The sequence below is a fragment of the Schistocerca piceifrons genome, chromosome 4 (genome assembly GCF_021461385.2).
Source record: "Schistocerca piceifrons isolate TAMUIC-IGC-003096 chromosome 4, iqSchPice1.1, whole genome shotgun sequence".
Taxonomy (NCBI): domain Eukaryota; kingdom Metazoa; phylum Arthropoda; class Insecta; order Orthoptera; family Acrididae; genus Schistocerca; species Schistocerca piceifrons.
The window spans coordinates 147,300,092-147,307,277 of NC_060141.1; positions in this window are offsets into that span (position 1 = coordinate 147,300,092).

Below are 7,186 nucleotides of genomic sequence, written 5' to 3' on the forward strand. Positions count from 1 at the left end.
TCGAAACTGTAAAGCAAGTTGAAGGCAGTCGCCTAATTTGTTTTTGGAGTATATAAAAGCAGGAGCTGTGAGCTCTCTGTCTCTCTCTCTCTCGTTTGTTTTCAGTTGCTGTTTCACACATATAAGTGTCGCTCTGTAAATTTGGCAAATAATAACGCTAATTTAATTTCAAAAACTGTGTATTAATTAAGAGTGTACTTTCCTTTTTCATTAATTCTTCATATCAAATTATTATGCTACATTTTAGAAATTTTCCAGGCTGCAGCAATGGGGTGCTGCCAACTAATTGTTTGGTGGCCACAGCCGAACGCGACTAGTGTTCAAATGGCTCTTACTTTATCAGACTTTTATTTCAGCAACCCTGAGATATCTTTTCCCAGTCTTTTCTATCAGCATCCGGGCAATGTAATTACATAAACTGCGTGATTTTTAGATCGGTCACTGGCCTCTAAACAATGCCGTCGGTCAACATTCTCGTCAGTCTGATGGGAATCTGATGCTGGTTGGTGGAATATAGAATTTCATCGTCCACAAGTAAAAATTTTCTATGCACCATTACATCATTTTAGAAGCTTGCGCCAGTAAAAGCAATAAATTTAATATTACATTATTTTTTAAATACCAGTAATATTAAAAGCTGTTTGCGCAGTTATTACCAATGTTATTTTTGATGTGTACAGCTGACTGGTAATGTATTCGCACGGAGCAGTTAAAATCCCCAGTGTTCTGAACAGATCTTTACAATGAGCTTGACTGCAATTTTTGGTTATTATTTTTTTGGCTCTATTCTGGAGTTTGAAAATTGTGGTAATATTTTGAGCATTTGTTCCCCAAAAATGCCATAGCTAAGAATTGAGTGTACATATGAATAGTATGTAATCAATAGACACTGCATGTTTCACACTGATGATAGGATTCTAAGGGCATAACATGCTAATGACATCCTGTTTGCAAGTACCTTTGTGTGTTCACACCACTTCAACTGAGAATCGATATTCATTCCTAGAAATTTAGCATTTGTTACATTGTCTATGGAGGTGCCATCTACATTTAATTTAACATTGTTATTTTCCCTCTTCAAACTGAAATTCATGGCATTAGTTTTCTTTATCTTCAGTGTCACTTTATTGCTTACTGAGCAATCATAAACTACCTTGAGAGTTTCATTTGCTTTCTCTGAAAGGAGTTCTCTTGTTTTATCAGTGACTATAGTACCATGAGTAACACTACTGGGAAGGTCATTGATGTATATCAGGAATAGAATTGGTCCTAATGTGCTACCTTGCAGAACCCCTATATTAATGTATTTTTATTCTGATAATGTTTAGATCTATTTGAAGTATGTGTTATCTCTATCCTTTGTACCCTATATGCTAGGTATGATCAAAACCACCCATTAGCTACCCCTCTTATTCCTAATTGTATTCCTAATACTTCTAATTTCTTTAATAGAGTTTGTGGTCGTCTGTATCAAAGCCCTTAGAAAGATCCAAAAATATGCCTGTGACACACTCATCCTTGTCAACAGCATCAAATACAACTTTCATGAATTCTACTATGACTGACTCCATATTTTTGCCACTCCAGAAATCAAACTGTGATTAGGTTAAAAGATTATATTTATCCAGGTAATTCATTAATCTGTCTTTCATAATTGCTTCTATTATTTTTGAGAATGGTGACAGCAGGGAAATGGGCCGGTAACTTTTTGTGTCTTCTGCCTTGCCTTTCTTCAGCAAAGATACAACTCTTGCCTGTTTTAACTGCTACCTGATGTGAAGGATTTATTCATTATACTTGTTAAGGGGCCTTGTATAATCTCTATTCATTGTTTCAGTATGCACATTGGTACTTCATTTAAGCCTACTGACTTATTTTTTAGTTTTTGAACAGTTTTATTGTATTCATTCTCTGTGATAGGTAGTAACATCATTGTATTTAGTGCAACATTATTTGCGGGTGTTATATGTGTTTTGGGGATTTTTGTTGTAACTTCTTTGCAGTACTTGAAAAAAGCTCGTTTACATAGTTTGCTAAGTGTTGTGGATCATTTATTACCATATCCCCGTCCCTTAGCAGTATGTTATTCCGCATTGGTTTGCCTCTCCCCGTTTCTTTTTTTATAACATCCCAGGCTGCTTTGATTTTATTCTCTGCATTATGTATTATTTTGTCATTAAATGACTTTTTTGCAGCAATCAGCACCTTCCTACAGATCTTTTTGTATCTGTGATAGAAATTTAAAAATTCTGGATTATTGCAGCTCTTTTTCATGGAACTGAGGTATTTAAGTGTTTGGTAGGACTTCTTAATACCTGCTGTTATCCATCTGTTTTTGTGAGACGTTGATACAGAATGCGTACTTTTGGAAATGCCTTTTCAAAGTTCAATTTAAATAATGTGAAGAATTTAGAGAATTCATATGTTTTGCTAGTTCTTTTGAAAAATCTTTTATTTTGATTTCTGATAGATGTCCTTTGTAGGGTAGTAGTTTAGGGAATGATTTGATACCTGATTTCACTGTTCTTATTGGACAGAGATGATCTGATAGTCTGATATCCTTTACAGTTACGTCACATTTTTCTCTGTCCATATTTGTGGTCACATGGTCAATTGCTGATGCAGTCATTATAGTAACTCTTGTTGCACTATTGACCAATAGGAACATGCCAAAACTATCAAGGATATTTATGAGAGTGCTGCTGGATTCATTTATGATATTAGTGTTGATGTTAATGTCCCCACACAGAATTATGTTGACATTTCTACTTGAGGCTTTATCTAGAACTTCCGTTCATTTATTGAAAAAAGTGTCCACACTACCACTCAGAGATCTATACACACATAAAATGATTAATTTCTTGGTGATATCAAGCCCTGTTAATTCAATAGCTGATATTTCAAAGCGTTTGTCTTCAGTTACTGTACTGAGGTCATTTCTTGATTTGAACTGTATTCCTTTTCTGACATAAATGCATGATCCTCCACCCCTTGAAGCAGTTCTGCAGTAAGAGTTTGCCCTTTCATACAATGATAATACTACGTGTTGAATTTCTGTGTCTCTACACCAGTCCTCAGTAACACAAACTATTGTCTAGCTCAAAGATTGGAGCCCAACTTCTAATAGTTGTATTTTATTTTTTGTTGACTGCATGTTTTGATGGAAGTCTGTGAAATGCCCTATGTTGCACTTTACAGTGGTTTGTTTTCCTTTGTGACATCTGGTATGCATGATATTTGGAGTGTAAAAATCTGTCTTGTGAGTGATTGTTTCAGTATTTTTTAAACTGCTGGAGATACTCTTTAGGCAGGGGAACCTCTTGTCTCCATTTATCCTAAAAATGACTTGCTTTTCCTACATATGACAATCGGTATTTGACCATGTGTGGCCCGAGATCCACCTCCTATACTTTCATGAAACAGCTGTACAAGTCTTCCCTTCCCAGTCCTGTTTAAGTGTATTCCATGCCTAGTGAAACCTCATATGTTGATAGTCCTAATGGGCACCAGAGAAACATGAGCAAAGTTAGCTGTCCTCAGAGCCATCCCCAATCCCACACTGATTCACCTCACAGTTCCATAAAGGTGCGGTCGGTCATGACACTGGAACAGCTCAACAAAGTGTACGTTGGTGCTATGAGTCAGGGAAGCTATCTCGTGCAGATCATATGTCATATACACCATCCCTGTCTAATCATTAGATGGTCCTCTTTCGTAAAGTCCTTGAATAAAGACCCTAAGTCCTCTATTACATGACTTAGCCCTGCATTTGGCTTGAAGATACTGGTGGCCTGGTACGCTGCCCCTAAACTTTCGTGTAACTGAGGGCCTACACATCGCCCATGGCTACTACCTAGCATCAGCACTTCCTTCTTCTTAACACTTTGTGCATTCCTAGGCTTCTTGGCCTCAGTTTAAGTGTGCAGTACATTTCCTGTTCCTCGTTGTACCTGAGGCTCTTCTCCACTTAACTCTGGCAGTGACAGATATCTGTTTTTGGTGTTGATGATAAAATTGTCAGATCGCGTTCTCTTTCTTCCAATCCTCCTACCAGCTGCCAGTTCCCAGCCGCCATCCTACCTCCTATTTCCCTTGATTCTTATTAGTTCCTTCCTTGCTTCCTCCAACTGTGCCTGAAGGGCACAATTTTCTTTCCTGTTCTCCAATAAAAATGTTCCTACTGCATACTCTGCAGTTCCAGGAGAGAGCCCCTCCTGTTCTCCCGACATTCTCCCCACTGCATCCCCATGCAGTGGAAATATTTCCTACAAGATTGGCAACAAATCCCTCTACTCACTACCCTATAACAGCTCCAACATTTCTCATTCATAGTCAGTTTAGAAAGAATAATTAAGTTTCAATAATGTTTTAAATTTGTAAAGGACGCGAGATTCGCTGGTTGTAAACAAAAAACGGCACAAAGATCGTTGTTCTTTTTGTACTGAGTTAGATGTGCAATGACAGAATGAATTAATAATGACTTTGCTTTTAGAGAATTTACGTTATCAAGCGTGTTTGGTCAGGTTTTTAAACGTTTATAACTCGGAAAATGTATTCCTTTATCGCATCTATCTAGCTAGTAAACAATACGAAATGTGTTAGTTAAATACGATTTAGAAACTTTTAATTACACTTTTATTGCAACAATTGACACTCATGAAACTAGTAGCTGTATTTTTTAACGAATTTTGCATGTCAAGAAAACTTGAATAAAATTTTTTGTGTTTATGTTACACAAAATTTCGGGTTATGTCGCGAAATGTAAACGTACCCACAACTCCAACACCTGAGGAATTACCATCCGGAGTTACAGGTAAGCACAATAAAAACATGAATACGACAGAAATTGCCATGTGTCTATTAACTACAGTACTGGCCATTAAAATTGCTACACCATGAAGGTGACGTGCTACAGACGCGAAATTTAACCGACAGGAAGAAGATGCTGTGATATGCAAATGATTAGCTTTTCAGAGCATTCACACAAGGTTGGCGCAGGTGGCGACACCTACAACGTGCTGACATGAGGAAGGTTTCCAACCGATTTCTCATACACAAATAGCAGTTGACCGGCATTGCCTAGTGAAACGTTGTTGTGATGCCTCGTGTAAGGAGGACAAATGCGTACCGTGCTCGATCCCAACGGCCTCGTATCACTAGCAGTCGAGATGACAGGCATCTTATACGCATGGCTGTAACGGATCGTGCAGCCACGTCTCGATCACTGAGTCAACGTTTGTAAGACAACAACCATCTGCACAAACAGTTCGACGACGTTTACAGCAGCATGGACAATCAGCTCGGTGGCTATGGCTGCGGTTACCCTTGACGCTGCATCACAGACAGGAGTGCCTGGTGTACTCAACGACGAACATGGGTGCACGAATGGCAAAACGTCATTTTTTTCGGATGAATCCAGGTTCCGTTTACAGCATCATGATGGTCGCGTCCATATTTGGCGACATCGCGGTGAACGCACATTGGAAGCGTGTATTCGTCATCGCCATACTGGCGTATCACCCGGCATGATGGTATGTGATGCTATTGGTTACACGTCTCGGTCACCTCTTGTTCGCATTGATGACACTTTGAACAGTGGACGTTACATTTCAGATGTGTTACGACCCATGGATCTACCCTTCATTCGATCCCTGCGAATCCCTACATTTCAGCAGGATAATGCACGACCGCATGTTGCAGGTCCTGTACGGGCCTTTCTGGATACAGAAAATGTTCGACTGCTGCCCTGGCCAGCACATTGTCCAGATCTCTCACCAATTGTAAACGTCTGGTCAATGGTGGTCGAGCAACTGGCTCATCACAAAATGCCAGTCACTACTCGTGATGAACTGTGGTATTGTGTTGAAGCTGCATGGGCAGCTGTACCTGTACACGCAATCCAAGCTCTGTTTAACTCAATGCCCAGGCATATCAAGGCCATTGTTACGACCAGAGATGGTTGTTCTGGGTACTGATTTCTCAGGATCTATGCACCCAAATTGCGTGATAATGTAATCACATGTCAGTTCTTTATAATATATTTGTCCAATGAATACCTGTTTATCATCTGCGTTTCTTCTTGGTGTAGCAATTTTAATGGCCAGTAGTGTATGTTTGCAGACGAAGGTTTGCTGAGACATCGACAGCTGCCTACATTCACTACAGAAGGTAAAAGAATGAAACCAGTAGTAAAGTCTAGTTTTGGTAAGGAGCAAGTCAAATTTTTAGGACGTGTTGTGTCAGAACAAGGTATATTACCTGATCCGAAAAACGTGACGCCATACGCAATTGTCCAGCTCCAAGAAATAAAAAAAAACTTAAAACTTATTTAGGAGTAACATCCTTTTTTCGTAAATTCGTACCACAGCAACTGGTTAACAGTGATGCATTACTCAACTTGCTACGAAAAAATAGGCCTTGGTTATGGGAGATAGATGTCAGGAGGAATTTAATAACACCAAGCAGCATTAGTCAATGCAAAATTCCTAACCACCCTGACATGTTCAAGGAATTTTGTCTATGCACAGATGCCCCATCTCAGGGACTGGACACATGCTCGTTCCAGATGCGAGAAGAAGGTAAAGAAGTACTCAAGGGTGTCAGAATTGGAAAGTTGAACTGTAATATGGGCATTTAAAAAGTCTGAATATTTTTTGTGGGGTAAGAATACCAAAGTTTACTGTGACCATCAGTCACTGTCATTTCTTTTAACATGTAAACTATTGCACCATATATTAGCTAGGTGGTCTCTATATTTACAAGAATTCAGTTTCGAGATAATTTGTATTAATGGAAGTCAAAATGTTATTGCAGATTCCTTGTCTAGGTTACCACAAGGTTTAGATGAATTTAGTTAATTAACAGAGCAAGTTGGAGAAATCAAAACGTTATTAATGCAAGGTACAACACAACAGTCTGATTAGCACAAGTTTTGTATGCTAATGAAAATTATACAATAGCAAGATCGCAGATGGAGTAAAGTCATACAAAACTTTAAGCAAGATGAAGGTGGAAGGGTAAGTAAATTGTATCAGGACTACACAGCAGGTTTGTTTCATAGGAAACATGAAAAATCTGATCAGTGGTGAGTGTGTATTCCTGAAGATTATATCCACAACTTATAAGGCACACACTGAAGTATGGGGACATTATGGAGTTGGCAAATGTACTGAAAAATTGCAACACT